A 16,237-nucleotide genomic window follows, 5' to 3' on the forward strand; every position below is an offset into this window, starting at 1 on the left:
CAGGGAACCTGGGAATCTGTTTCTCAGCTGGGCTGGTTGAGACCATCCCACAGAAGTTGTGCCAAGCACTGCAGGAGCTGCTGCATTCAGGGACAGCAGAGAAGTGGTTAAAGCTGAGCTGGAAGATGCCTCAGGCAGGAAACACACCTGGGGCTTTTTCAGGAACCCACACTGAACACAACTTTATCAAGGTCCAGTTCTGGATTTGTCCCTTCATCTCCCTCCACAGAACAAGCTCAGCAGAGCTCTCTATCACCCTGTGTGCACAGATTTACACACACGTGTGTCAGGATTTCCAGCCTCTGGATTTACTTAAGTGATCATTGCTTTGATGGGGAGAACTGGGCAGAGAGCAAAGCAGCACAGGCATTTGTACTTAAACAGTTAATTGCAGAGAAATCTGATTTTATGCACCTTGGCATCTCTAACTGAAAAAGAACAGAAAAGAATTAGGACACAAGGGAAATCTGGGCTGGGGATTAACCATTACTAGCACAGAAATGCACAAGGAGAAACAAGGGAGACTGCATAGAGGGGAATCTGTTTGTGTGAGGAACATTAATTATTTGTCTCTATTAGAGATTCTTAGCATTCCTCCTCAAATTCTGATTTCTGGAGACTAAAGTGAAGAAGATGACAGGCTAATATTCAAAAGCACAAAATTTGCTTTTGCATCCTCTGACTCCAAGATGCAGCTTCTCCAGCAGCCAGACACAGGGACAGAGTCCTGCACTGAAAAAAACAAAGAAAGATTCCCTTTCTCCTGGTACTTTATTTCATGCTGTCTTTGCAGGTGGCCTTGGTCCTGCCACCATCCAATGCTTCTTCTGTAATGAATCACAGTATCTCTGTCCTTACACTGGAAATAATAATTTGAGGGAAGAAGAATTTATACCTGAAAGTGCTTTGGTTTGGGTTTTTTTTTTTCCTGATTATATCTGCTCTCTAGTTCATAAAAATAGCAGTAAGGATAATGGTGGTGATGATAATAACTCTCCCTCCATACTGCACCTTGCTTTGAGCAGGACAGTGATTTTTAAGGTATCTTGTTGGTAGTCTCTGCTTTTCTTGAAAGCTGTAGTATGCAGCGTTGATGTGAAAATGTCATTCCATGTTATAAAGAGAAAACTAAATTATGGCAGTGACAATTAGGAGAGCCTGAAAATGTGTCTATTAAACTCTGTTTTACACTTCACATTTGGGTGAACAGCTCTCAAGGGTTCTGTCTGAGCAAAGTAATTAAATTTGTGTCTAACTTTAAGGTTACGCCTAAAGTTCTAAACTGAAAAGGAAGTATGTGCTCAACAGATTTGGTCGTTTGCACTTCACAAACAACTTTATTTGAACTATTTTGAAGCTGAAGTTTCATCCTTTCTTTTTTCCTTAATGTATCGCTCTGTTTTTATCAGCCTAGTCTGCTGATGTCCCTACACCACCACTGCCGCAGTGTTCAGATGCTTTCCTTGGTTTCTTCTGACTGCATTTTGCAGTACTTTGGTAACAAATTGTTAAACAAACACATTTGGAAGGCGTGTGTTGCTGTCTGCATGTGATTGTGAATGAAAGGTGGAAGAAATGTGTCTTCATCTTTCTGGAGGAAATGCCAATGAGTTGGGAGAGCAGGATTGTTACAGAAAGCTGACGTTACAAGGTGACTTTGAGGTGCTGAATGCAGGTGATTGATCACCTTTGAAGAGGGGACCAAGATTTTCTGGGGATGCACAGAATAGTTCCTCATGGAACTTGAGCAACCTGTTCTAATTTAAGACGTCCCTGCCCATGGCAGGGGATTGGAACTGGCTGATCTTTGAGGTCCCCTCCAAACCAAACCATTCTGGGATTCTATGAGCCAATGGAGTGTTTTTATTTTTGAGTAAAAAAGTCCCTCTCATTAGTAGCACATCATTGCAGTGAGCACACAATCATCAGGCAAGACTGTCTTTTGTCAATTTATAATACACTGGGAACTTCAGCTCTAAAGGAAGTTTAATGTGTGAATTGTACACGGTTCAAAATTAGGCTGCCAACAGAACCAATTATATCACTTCATTTTTCAATCAGGGCAGCATTTTTGCAGCACTTAATTAAAATATATTTATAACTTAATGGCTGTGACTATTTCATTCTCAGGATTTGCTTGCCTAGGAGCCAGTGAGGAAATAATTCTGTCTGGGTAATTGGATCTATCCTTCCTTCTTGATCATGTCCAGTTTACACTGGTATGAGTGTAAATTCTCTTACATGCGGTATGAGAATTTCCAGCACCAAGTATTTACTTCAATAAGATGTGAGCAGAGATGTGATTATTTTTTCTTCAGCCTATCACTGTCCTGGTGATCCTTGCAATTATTGTTTTGGGCCTGGTTTTGGCTTTGTGGTGGGGTTTCATCCCCCAGACAGTGAGGGGACCTTCCCTAAGACCCGCAAGTGTGTGGATCCTGTGGCCCCAAAATTCGTTTGCACAGAAGGTGAAAAGAGGCTGCAAATCAGTCTGTCACTCCATAGAGTGCAGTGCTGACACTGGAGAGGCTGTAAAAGAACCTGAACAGCTGCTGAGGACATTTTTTCCCCCTGTAACTCTCCCTAGGATCCTACAAAATAATTGACTTCTCATATGGACAGATTGCAGGCTGAACTCTGAAGTGTGCTCTCACTGCAATGTGAAGATTATTATTAAAGAAGACTATTTCTGTGTTTCTTGGCAAAAAGCCTTTCAATAACAAGGTGATTTGATGGATAATGTTCAGATGAACATGTCACAAAGGACAGGTTTTATATGGTTTGTTTCAAATTGAAAAGAATCAGTGATTTTGGTCTTCACAGAGTCACAGAATGGTCAGGCTGGAAGGGACCACAGAGAGTCACTGGTGTCACCTCCCTGCTCCAGCAGGGTCACCCAGAGCACAGGACACAGGGCTGTGTCCAGATGGCTCTGGAATATCCCAGGGAGGAGACCCCAGAGCCTCTCTGGGCTCTGCTCAGGGCTGGGCACTGCCCAGGGCAGAAGTTGTGCCTCCTGGGCAGGGGAATTGCTGGGCTCAGCCCCTGCCCGTGGCTCTGGGGCCATTGCTGGGCCTGGAGCAGAGCCTGGACCTGCTCGGACCTCCTGCACACAGGGACACACAGGGACACCCAGGGACACACAGGGACACCCAGGGACAGCCAGGGACAGACTGGGACACCCAGGGACAGCCAGGGCTGAGGCCCCTCTCAGCTGGGGCTCTTCTCCAGGCTGAGCAGCCCCTGCTCCCTCAGCCTGGCTTATCTGCAGTATTAATAAACCCATTAGGTTCTAAATCAAGTGTGTAACAATCTAAGTTACAATTAAATGATCATTTTATCTGTCTTTTCTGTTGCATGATCCATGAAAGCTTCTATTTGATAAACAGTGCAGCTGTTAATAATGTGAGGAATACAAATAGGAGCAAGAAGAATGACGGGCCAATATCTGCCTGCATGCTAACGAGCACAGGCTGAGCTAACAGGGGGACTTGGGAGAGGCTGAGAGGGAAAGGAAACCTTTTTCGTGCCGTTATCTAAAGTTTAAAACTTGCAGAGATGTAAGGGCTTGCTGGCTGCGCCAAAAGTCTGAGGAGGATCGCGTGCGAGCAGGAGCCATCCTGTCACAGCTGATTCCTGTCTGCTCCTCCTGGCCCAGAGTCCATCCTGCACACTGTAAATCAGCATCTGGGGATGGCTTACACGGATGGAGGGCCTGTGCCTTCACGAAAAACTGGACAGAGCTGGGTAGAAGCACACAGAAAGCCAAAATCTGCTCTGGTGAAGAGGTATAAATGTGCAATTCTCTAAAATAGAAGGGAAAGTGGAATGGCAGAAAGTTTACACCAGAGAAATTGGGGGCATAACATGTCCCAGAGGTGTTTGGATTACTGGCTCACACTTTTTCATGGGTGGGGAAGGGGACACAGCAGGGAGGCCTGCGTGACAGTCAAAGGAGCACAGGCAGCATTGCTTGGGGTGTGTGCAGGCTGGATCTAGATTTTAATGTGTTTTTCTGGAAACATTTCCACCTGTGATAAACCCTCAAAGTAACTGTGCTCTCCTAGATGGCCAGAAGACAACAGTGACCAGACTTCTAATTTAATGAAAAAGCTTTTGGTGGGGAAAGGAAAGGGTGAAAACTGAATTTCAGTGTTTCAGTACCTTGGAACAATCTAAGCTTTCATTTTGGGTCGTGTCTCATAGTTTAGAAAATCCCTTCTGGATTCTTGGGGTGGGATTGTTTTGTTCAAGACCTTAGATCCCAATGGATTTTTAAAGTTCTATAAAAGAAGTAAATGTAGCCACTGGGATCTGTAGCAGAAATATTATCCTATATCCTCAGGAAATAAAGGGGATTAGCTCCAGAGGAGAAGGAGATGTCCCAGGCTCAGAAGTCCAGACAGGGAGTTCACATCCCAACATCTCTCTAGGCAGTTACACCACCAAGGAATCAAAGCAGCTACAGCTCTTTTGGCTGATTGACAGTGCTCTAAAATTAGGCTGTGCCCCAGTCATTAGGAGCTATTTAAAAGTCAGACTTGCTGGGTGTTCCTTACCTGGGCACCTCTGCTAAATTTGACATGACTGTTCCTTCAGCTTTTTTGTTTTGGTTTGTTTTGGTTTAGTTTTTGGGGTTTTTTGGCTTGTGGGTTTTTGGTTTCTTTTTTTTTTTTTTTTGTAGTTTTTGTTTTTGTTTTTGTTGTTTTTGTTTTGTTGTTTATTAGGGATTTTTGTGTTTGTTTTGTTCTGTTTTGTTTGGTTTTTTTTTTTTTTTGGTGAGTCTTATAACAATAATAATGTTCTAATGAGAAATCTAAAAGTTGTTGCATTGGCAGCAGTTGCCCAAGAGCCAGGAGCTGGTTGGTTGTCAGGGCAACACCAAGAACACCCAGAACACCCAGAACAATGCCAGAGGAAAGGCTTCTGCTGACTCTCCCTTTGCTTCTTTTTGTTGGGGAGTGGATGCTCAAGTTCATTTTCAGGGGTTATTTAAAATATCTCACCAATCTAAATGTATAAAAATCTGGAAATAGACATTAAAATGACTGGGTTTGTAGCGCTTCCCTCCCCTTCACTGGATAAATAACAGAGAATCATGGAATCAGGGAATGGTTTGGGTTGGAAGGGACCTTAAAGATCATCCAGTGCCACCCCTGCCATGGTCAGGGACACCTTCCACTGTCCCAGGCTGCTCCAAGCCCCAGTGTCCAACCTGGCCTTGGACCCTTCCAGGGATTTGGATCCACAGTGAATTATTTACTGTTTTCACTCTCTATCTCATTTTAAACATCAAGGAGGCTTTTGCAAGGCTTCCTCTGGAGATCATTTCTTTCAAACACTCTTAAAGCTGGGCAAACTGAGTGTCATCCCTGGTGCCAGACACCACAGCATCCCAGAGCTGCTGCTGGGGGCCAGAGGGGAAATCAGGGCTTTTGGTCCTTCCTGCTGTGAACAGAGGGGAAGGAGCATGAAGAGGAGGAGGAGGAGGAAGATCCCCAGGAAGTGTCTGGATGCGGCCTTGGGGACATGGTTTGGGATGATGATGGTGGTGCTGGAATGACAGTGGGACTGGATGATCCTGAAGGGCTCTTCCATCCCTGATGATTCTGGGATTCTTGATGACTCTGCAAATGAAAGTTTATAACAGAAATGCTATTTATGGTGGGGATGGAAACATGAGGCTGTGGTGCAGTGATGTGGATGGGAATGGGGATGTGGTGCTGTCAGACATGCATTGTATAAAGGCTGATGTTCCACTCCAGGTGATATTGACCTGCTGACTTACTTTGCTCACTTTCTGCAGTCTGTGACTTCCAGATTTACAATATTTTATATTTTGATATGCCTACACAAGCAAGAAATCATGGTTAATATTGCACTGCAACCATTCCTTTGATTTCTGAGGTGCAACAAGATTCCCAGAAACAGCAACCAGTCAGCTTCCCAGTTATCCATCAGAAATACAGGAGATACTGGGCTTTAACCACTAGGTCACCTGTAACTGGGGTGGTGATGCCTGACTGCTCCCAGGGCAGAACTTCTGTGTTATGAGTTCAGTGTTCCTCAGTTCCTCTCCCTGGAGGATGGGACATTCCCCTGTGGTGAGACTCCTCCAGTTCCCTTCTCCACCTGATTTCTGTTTTAACCTCAGTTCTCCTTCTCTGTTTTACTCTGACCTCTGTTTTAGGGGAATTTAATCACAGGAATCCCTCATATCCACCTTAACACTTCTGAGTGGGCATCCAGCAAGACAGGAGACCAATGTTTCCTCTCCTGCTCAGGAAAGAAGAGATCTGAGGGGAGAACACACACAGAGGAGAAAGCTGTTATTAAAAGTGATATGCAAAGTATTTTTGAAAGATTTGGCTTTTTCTGTCACCTCACCTTGTTTAAGAAACGTCTGGGAATGTTTCTGAATTATATTTTGTCCTCTCTTCCCTGGTTCTCTTTGAGAGCAGCATGAGTGGGAGTGTGGAACGGATTTGATCTCACTTTAGAGGGAGAGTGTTACATCTTCAAAGAGGGCTGTTTTTCTTCAGAAAGGTTAATCAGTCACTGAAGTTAAAGTAGTGCCAGTGAACACCAAGCTGTAAAGACTGACTCTAATTTCCATGAGGTGTATTAATAGATGTGGTGAAAGAAATTGTAGCCACGTTGTGATTTTGGTGCTAATATTTGTTCTGTGACATGTCTAGAGAGCTGGGTGAAACGGAGCTGGCAGGAAGGATGGAGAGAAACAATTTATAAAGGATGGAGGGACAGGACACAGGGAATGGCTTCAAACTGACAGAGAACAGGGTTAGGTAGGATATTAGAAAGGAATTGTTTCCTGGGAGGATGGCAGGCCCTGGCACAGGGTGTCCAGAGCAGCTGGGGCTGCCCCTGGATCCCTGGCAGTGCCCAAGGCCAGGTTGGACACTGGGGCTTGGAGCAGCCTGGGACAGTGGAAGGTGTCCCTGCCATGGCAGGAGGTGACATGGGATGACCTTTAAAGTCCCTTCAGACCCAAACCACTCTGTGATGTCCTGATTTCATGATCCCATGATTCTTGTCATCTCTAAGTGTAGTTTTACCTGGAGGTGTGAAGAGCCATTAAAACAAGGGTTGTCAATAACTTAAAGATTATTTTTGCACCAACAACTCCATGCCAAGCAACATCAACACTTCTTGCAATTTGGCTACTTTTCTCATGTCCTCATAGCCAGATTCTTCAGCTGTGCTTTTGAACATTTAAGTGCACATGATGGAAAGGATTCTTACCTTGTGCTTTGCTAAGTCCTCACCTGGTAAGAACAAAATCAGAAATCCATTACATTATCCTACATAGTTTATAAATGCTGGACATTACTCCAGTAATCTCCCAATCTAGGTTTGATTATTTGGGTTCTTCTATTTCTATCCATGACTCATGAGTGCTTGCTGGGAGGTGGGAATGAGTGCATTATTCTCCAAAATTTATTTGTCTGAAAGAATTTGCTGAGATGAATCACTTGGCTTGACTCCATCCTCTGCTTCTTTGTGTGACTTCAGCAGCTCCAAGGGACAGACATCCCGGTCAGGGTGACCATTGGTGTTAGAAGGTCCATTTTAGGGGAATTAAGTGCTGTTTTGCATAGTCCTGCCACAGTTCTGTGTTGCACCAAATTCTAATTCACAGCATGTAAATCACTTTCCCTCCTGAGCTGAGTGTGTGATGATGGCTGCTCCACCAGAGAAGAAATGGCCAATTATTTACTATCAAATTTAATGGCTTGCCTGAATAAAACATGTGTTAGGAATTCTCTGTCCAAACGTTAGCAAGAACCTGTCACCAAAGGCATTGTTTTCTCCCAGGGCTGCCTGTCACGAAAAGCAGAATACGGCGCCGTGCTCAGTCTCTGTGACTCAGCTGTCAAAGTTTTATCTCCTGTGCACACAAGAAATATTATTTGTGTAATGAAGCTAATAAGCACGTATCAGAAAGGTTGTATTTCTCCCAGAGATGAAGCAAAACAGTAGTTACAACCCTCACCACGGCAGTTCTGTAAAATTCCAGGCACAGAGGAAATGTTTCTTCTGCGGGAACACATTGTAAAGCAGAGGAAATGCCAACTGTGCTGGTTGTTTCCAGGCCCTGAAGCCAGCTCCAGCTGAACAGGAGCTGTGTAAAAATGAGTTTACAGACCAAGGAAATGGACCTGGAGGTATTTCCAAGCCAGAATAAGAACTATTAATGCTGCAGCAATGAATAAAATGCTGCAGCTATTAATCTTCATCACTGGACTGTGTGACTGTCCCTGGCCCTGCTGCAGATGGAACATCTTTGTCCTAACAAATGCACACTGAAACCAGGAATGTGCCATGACTCTTTGAAGGGAACACGTGGCCACATCCACAATCTCCACTCCCACTGTCATTCCTGATCAATAACTGAAAAACTCCACTACTGAAGTCACAATGACATTTTATCCCAGGCAATTAAAATTTGTGTTGACCCTAATTTTATGTTATTTTCCATTCCACTTGGGCTTTTTTTTTTCTATTTAAGACGTGCTCCATCAGTGGATGCCCCTGACTTTAGGAGCAAATAATTTTGCATTTTAAGTACTTTATGGTTTAATTGTGCTCATCATCAAAAGCAGCACACGTAGACACCTGGGTTTACAGCTACCCACAGTGTTTGTTCTGTGCAGCAGTGCATGCCTTGGAACAAGTTAGATAAGAGATAAGGGACCATGTGGCATCAGATAGTACAGATAATGCCAATGGGATGACCTGGCTGTCACCGCCCATGGCCAGGCGATTGGAAATAAATGACCTTTGAAGTCCCTTCCAACCCAAATCATTCTGTGATTCCACAATTCTATTCAAGCACAAGAAAAAATATTGCTACATAGAAATGAAAATCAGGGTGCAATTTTAAATTTCACATCCTAGGCCACAAAAAGTCTTAAAATTCAATGTTTTTGTGAGAAAACAGGTCCAGTTCCTCATGGTTTGGAACTTATATTTTGATATACTGATATTTTTGATGGACAAGTGTTCCCCAGAAGCTTGATTACCTGTCTTGCAAGAGTGCAGCAGGTCTGGGGATACAAATAAGCACATTTGAGAAACTTTAAATTTCCTTGTAGCAGTACATTTTGCTTTTCTAGTTCCTTGAAGAAGACCTGGGATTAAAAACACGTGTGGCAGTCAGAGTTTCCTTCTGCTCCCAATGTTGTTCAGGCTCCATGCTCACTTCTTTTGAAATAAACCAGCTGTGGTTTTGTTGTAAAGCAAAATCCCATTAAGGAAAACTAATTGGTTCACCTTTTAATCAGGATTCATGGAAGATTATTGTTTATCAGTTCGCTACCAGGAACAGTTTTGACTTCTCAATAAATCTACAAATTGGGTATGAGGTGGGGAGAAGTTTTTTACTTTTCCTACTCATGAATCAGAACAGCTTCTGCCTACTCCTTGTGGGAAAATAATGTAATGATGTGGCCTCATTTTAGCCTTATCACTTTTGATTGTTCTGCTCATTTTAAATGACAGACAGATGACCTGTTAACACCTTCTACAGGTTCCATTCTAGAGATCAAAACTGCAGCAACCTTGCTCAGCATTTTCCATTAGGGAAGTGATGACAGAGGTTAATTCACTTACAGCCTGCAGCACCATTCCTGCCTCTTTAAAAGTAAAAAATTAATGCAGTCATAACCTCAGAAGAATCAAATATGATCGTGAGTCTCCACTCCCACTCATTTCATAAGCCTGTCTCTTCAAAATATTCTTTTACTCTCCATCAAAATGCTATTTATTGTCTCTCTTTCTGTAGACACAATTATTAGACATTTCATATTAATGCCTCATACATTTTCCCACTCACAGGGGTTTAAGCTGGGGGAGGGCTGAATAACAAGTAGAAATAGATGAAACTAATGGCATTAATGCTATAGTGGCATAATAAAAGCTGTTTTAAATGTCTTGAGATGTAAAACCATATAATATCTTAATGTGAATGGAATCGAAACAATTTTTATCTTTTAAAGCTGTTTTTATAAACTAAGAGACCTGTTATTTAGCAATTAGGCCCTACAGTAGTTTGCCACACCTGGTGATTTCTTGTCTTTAACAACACTCAAATATTCTTTTTTTTCCCCTTCAAGACAATTAAGTGAACTCCCAGGTTTCAGTTTTCTAGATGTGCCCAAATAAAGAATATTTGGTACTTTGCTTAGCCTGAATTTTGGGTTGTTCTCTACCTCTGAAAAGTGGGACATTCTGCCTTGAATATTTAAATATTGATGTCAGAATTGAGCAGGTTGGAGTATTTCAGGTTTTGGAAGTGGTTTTTTTGTCAAATGTGTGAAAAACTGAGACATTTTCAGGCATGCAGTGCTTTCAGCAATCACACGTGTTCATCAGCCTACGTATCTCCGGTCCGGAAAGGGAGCTGGGGATAGAAAGGAGGTAAAAGGGAGGACACCACCAGCAAGATGCACTCCTCCTTCCAGAATATCCCAGAAAAAGGGAATTCTCACCTCTACCCCAGAGCACATACAGTGGAGAAGGTGAACCCTGGCTATTCTGCATGCCACAGGACACTTTCTCTTCTCTTTTCTTCCCCAAAACACTCAAAGAAACCTGGATTTACTCTGCTGCACAATGAGACGTGAACACGACCACATTTCTCAAAGGAAAATCAAATCTTTCCATGCCCAGTTATGGGTAGCAGGATATTGCTACACTAATTTTTCCCTGGAGCATGAAAACAAAACCAGACTAGCAATAGGGATTAGTTTTGGAAGTTGGTTGTCTTTTGTAAACTGAGAGAGATTATTTCAGGGAACAATTCCAAATCAAACCCTGACTTAACCACTCTGGATCACCTGAGAGAATCTTGTCTTTCTCCAGGAATTCCAGGCTAGTCTGAGAAGTCCAAGCAGCAATGCTGGGTGCCTGTAATTAGTACAATGAACACTCCCCAGCACACTTGTTGTTATTTCCCAGCGCACTAAAAGTGGGCTTTTTCAGCTTCCTAGAACATCAGCTGCTGCAGAGAAATCTGCAAAACACGTGCCACCAGTTTTGAGACAGAACTTCAAGTAGTGAAGACCTCTCTTTCTAAAAGGATAGGACCATATGGCCCAGCATGCCAGCTCGAAGCTATATAAACTTATATAAGCTTCTGCTGCTGCTGAACACCACACAGGCTCAGTCTAACTAAGGAACAGCACTTCGTTCAGAAAGAATTTGCCTGGATACCTAACTGGCACTAATGTTCTCAGGAACTATGAGAGTTGAGGTTAGTGAGGACTGCCATTTGTCAGGAATTTAGCACATCTTTTAGTGAAACAATTATCCTCTTTGCTCAGAACCCCCCAAGCAAACCAATCTGAACTCCTGGAGGTGCAGTTTTTTTCTGAATTTGGCAGCAGCGGCTCCTCAATTGTTATGAATAGGTAAGGAGGGAATGGTTAATCTGTGAATTAAATTTGGACATCAATCCCCATCTCCTAGTCAAGAACTGTTTGGTTTGGGTTTGTTGTTTTCTTTTTATTAAATTGAATTGAAAATTATTATGAATCACAGAATCCCAGGATGGTTTGGGTTGGAAATGACCTTAAAGCCCTTCAATACCCCTGCAATGAGCAGGGACACCTTCCACTGTCCCAGGCTGCTCCAAGCCCCAATGTCCAACCTGACCTTGGGCACTACCAGGGATCCAGGGACAGCCACAGCTGTGCCAGGGCCTGCCCACCCTCCCAGTAAATATAGCAATACACTACAATGTATTTGATATTCCTTACTGAATTGGGCATCCATTTTCTGACTCAGCTTTGTCTTTTCATGCTGATTTTGCCTTTTTTTTTTTTTTTTTTTTTTTTTTTTTTTTTTTTTTTTTTTTCATTTTTGGTCTTGAATAAAAAGCTAAGCCAAACCAGGATGTGAATTTAAAGACTGCATGCCAAATAATCAAGCAGTACTGGGCTGTGCCCTTGATCATGTAGCTGGAGGTGACCTCAACTCTTGCAAACCTATATGAACATCTGGAGAAACATCTGGAGAAGCAGGAATATAGAAGTGCATCTACCTGTCCCCAGGAGCAGCTGAGGGAGCTGGGAAAGGGGCTCAGTCTGGAGGAGGCTCAGGGGGGACCTCATTGCTCTGCACAGCTCCTGACAGGAGGGGCATTGAGGGGGGTCGGGCTCTGCTGCCTTGTCCCAAAGGAAAGGAGGAGAGGAAATGGCCTCAAATTGCACCAGGGGAGGCTCAGGTTGGAGACTGGGAAAGAAAATTTCCCTGGCAGAGTGGTCAGGCCTTGAGATGAGCTGCCCAAGGAGGTTTGGAGTCACTGTCTGTGGGAGTGTTCAGGAGGAGTCTGGATGTGGCCCCTGGGGAGAGGGTTTGGGGTGATGCTGGTGGGGCTGGGCTGGGACTGGATGATCCTGGAGGGCTCTTCCAATCCTGATGGTTCTGTGTTTCCATGACTGATACTTTACTGACATTTGCCCAGTCTCTTGTTCAAGTCTCAGCTTATTTTCCATGAATGTGTTTCAGGAGCCCCCAGAGCCTGAGATCCTGACAGAGAAGATGGTGCCTGAGTAGCCTGACATGGGGACAGTGATGCCTGTCCCTTTTCCTCTGGCCATGCTTTTCTGGGTCTACCTAAATCTGCTTTATGAAGATACCCCCCCTAGAGCAGCATTTCATACTTGTGTCACCACATGCAGAGGGTGCAGCTGTTTTCTGGGCAGGTTCAGCCTGCAGAGAGAGCAGTGGCTCTGTGGAACTGGGCAGGCTGTGCTCTCCGCAGTGTTTATGGTACAGGACACTGCTTTTCCCTGCCAGCAATATCATCCCAGTGTCCTCACACTGCTGGGCACACACAGAGTCAGCCAAATTTCCTTCCAAGGGCAGAGCCCATCTGCAGGAGTGTTTGTGCTGTTTTGAAGAACACAGAGGTTATTTTTTCTGTTAAATGTTCTTATGAATTGAACCCATCCCAGATGTGTCCACTGGAGCTTTGAGGCAGTGCTGGTGCTCTGTTTTCAGTAAGATCATGTCTTTACTTCCTCTGTCTCCACAGCATCCTTCCCATGGTTTCTGATGAGAATTTGGTTGACAATTCAAAATTTCATCTACCTTTCAAACCTTAGCCCAGCAAACCTCCTAACCTGCTCTTACATCCAAACCATGGGGGAAGATACATGTCCAAGGACCAGCCAAGCCAACCCTTGCCCAGCTGCAGCTGCTGAGCTGTTCCCTGCAGGAGAAGGAAGATTCCAGCACAGATTTAGTCACCAACCTGTATATGATTTGTAATCTTGTCCCAAACCCTCTTTTCTGCTGGCAATTCTGGAAATTGCAGCTGTAAGACAATTGGCAAAGCTCGGGCTTCACTTGAAACTGTCATCTGTTAATTCATTACTCTTGTTGGGATGCAGCTGCTGTGTGACCACTCCTGGGTTGTAAGAACCACTGTTGGAGGTTGTTCTGCAGCTTCTGATGCACTTGACTTTGCATAAGTGGAACTGTTCCTCCCACTTCTCTGCTGCTGCAGCTGATCTTCATGTCCCCAGTGCCCAAATGTCTTGTGTCGTTCTGTCCTTTTGTCCCTCTGTCTGGTGCCCAGGCTGCACATTGAGAGGGACAGAGGTTCACCCAGAAGATGATGAGGTGATCTTATTCCCCTGCAGAGGTGTTCAGCTCTGAACAAAATAGCAAAGATCTAGAGATGGTCAGCAAAAGGAGTCCAGAATCAAGGGCAGGGGCAACATCTGACAGCTTTTTGGCCAGGGGTGTAGTGTCAGGTGCTGATCTGTGATCTTTTGGGAATAGTCTCCATCTCTCATCCTGTGGAGCTGACAGTTCTAAGGGGAGGGGCTGCTGCCTCTTGCAGGTCCCAGTTGAGGAGGGGACCCTGCTTGGCCAACCACCTCCAACAGAAGGGGAACCCATGACCTCTGTGCAGGACCTGCATTTAAAAAACTCCTTGGAAGCACCAGAACCCTGGCTTCAGGGGTGTGCCACGTTCTCCTGTGTGTGTGGATGCATCCCCTCTGAGGTCCCCTCCACCCTTTGGCCTCTGTGACCTTGCAAGTGCAGCCCAATCCATGGCACAGCACGGAGAGCTGAGTGCTGGGACTGCTGCCACTGCTTTTTCCTCTCTTTCAAGCCCAGCTGGATCCCTTTGCTCTCCCTTCCTCCCTGCACATTGCATCCTAACATTTGCCCTGAAATTACAGAGCTGCTCAGAAGACATAATGATGAGAGCAGCACAGAAGTCCACACTGCTTTGTGAATTTGTTTTCCCTGAGTGCCAGAGGACTGTAAAGCAGCACCAGGTACAGGCTGCAGACTGATTTCCTTTGGAGCACTGTGCCTGTGTATCAGAGAAATCCTACTTTGAACCTGGATATTAGGGCTGTGAATGTGGCTGCTTCCTACTAATTCCCCACCTCCCTGCAGCACTGTGCCCTGTCACAGTGGGACGTGGCATTAATCACTGCTGTACTTCACCTGGAGCCTCATTTAATAGGGTTTTGTTGAATAAGTCAGAAAGCAAAACCCAGGTAGCTTTCCAATTACAAAATGCCTCAGTGATGTGCATCCCAACTTAGCCAGCATGCTCTTTTCTTCCTTTCTTCCATCCTTTTTTCTTTTTTTTTTTTTTTTTTTTTTTTCAGGCATTTTGGTTTTTCACAGCATTTAATTGCCTTCATCAAGAGAGATGTTAATTGTCGGTAATCATTGCTTGTCCGCATGAATGAGCAAGGAGAACCACACTATGTTGCTGAGGAGCCCATAGGCTTGGCAGAAAAGCTCTAAGAATCACTTACTGAGGGAAGAAAAGCTCATGTTGCTGCACTATTTGGTTTGCTTCCATTCTCTCATTTGTCTGAAATGTTTACTGAGCACAGCCATGCCTGTCTTGTAGGCTGGAACCAGTTAATTTTCCTCTTTTAACTATCTTTCTTGCAATTCTCTGCCCTGGCCTCAGGAATTGCAACACCAAGAAAGCAAAGTTGTGTTCACAGGTTTCATCAAGTTCAGATTTTGTGTGGTTTTTGGGGCTACTTTTTTGGGTGACTCTGCCCTGCTCAGGTGAGAGCCCACCTGCAGAGCTGCCCCAGCCCTGTCCCAGCCCAGGGAGGAGCTGGAGCTGCTGCAGAGAGCCCAGAGGAGGCTCCAGGATGAGCAGAGGGATGGAGCAGCTCTGCTGGCAGGAAAGGCTGGCACAGCTGGCATTGTTCACCTGCACAGGAGAAGCTTTGGGCTGAGCTCAGTGTGGCCTTGCAGGGCCTGGAGGAGCCCCAGGAAACCTGGAGAGAGACAATTTCCAGGGAATGCAGGGACAGGACCCAGGGAATGGCTTCACACTGCCAGAGGGCAGGGCTGGATGGGAGATTGGGAATTGGGAATTGTTCCCTGGCAGGGTGGGCAGGGGCTGGGCTGGAATTCCCAGAGCAGCTGGGGCTGCCCCTGGATCCCTGGCAGTGCCCAAGGCCAGGTTGGACACTGGGGCTTGGAGCAGCCTGGGACAGTGGAAGGTCCCTGCCATGGCAGGGGGTGGAATGGGATGATGTTCAAAGTTCCTTCCAACCAAAACATTCCATTATTCTATTACACTGTTAAAGTACAGGTGACACCAATTTCATTGATCAGAACAGACCAGAGCTTTTGTTTGCAGTGCTATTTGAAGGAAACCACAGCTTTTGTGTAGCAAACTCACTTCTCTAGTCTGTGCAAAAATTCCTTCCATAGGAAAGGGTTATTGATGGGAAACCAGACCTGAAACTTCACAGATGCAGAAATACTTTGGGAATTCCAGGGCATTTGGGGTCACAGTTGCTGCTGCAGCCGAGGTCTGCTGAGGCTGGGGTTGCCAGGAAGCCAATTAGGAAGGATTTTTGTCTGGTTGCAGCAGCCTGGGGATTGCTTTAACCTGAGCTCAGCTGGCTCTGCTTCCCCAGGGAGAGCATTCCCGCTCTGGATAGTGCCAGCACACTGTACTGCCCATCCTCCTCCTCACCTGGCTGTTCACAGCTGGCTGCAGCGGCTTGAAGAGGCTCAGGGAGGGAGAGGGAATGGGTTTGCTACAACAGGGAATTTTCTGGCTCTTTTTGTCACACAGAATCAGACTGATCTCTGATGTGTGTCCTGGTTTTACCAAATCCTCCAAAACTGTTGGGATAAACCCTCCAAAATCGTCTATTTAGTGTCAATGAGTCTGTCCTGACTTTATTCTTGGCCAGGGTTTGTG

Source organism: Anomalospiza imberbis, chromosome 2 (genome assembly GCF_031753505.1).
Source record: "Anomalospiza imberbis isolate Cuckoo-Finch-1a 21T00152 chromosome 2, ASM3175350v1, whole genome shotgun sequence".
NCBI classification, from domain to species: Eukaryota; Metazoa; Chordata; class Aves; order Passeriformes; family Viduidae; genus Anomalospiza; species Anomalospiza imberbis.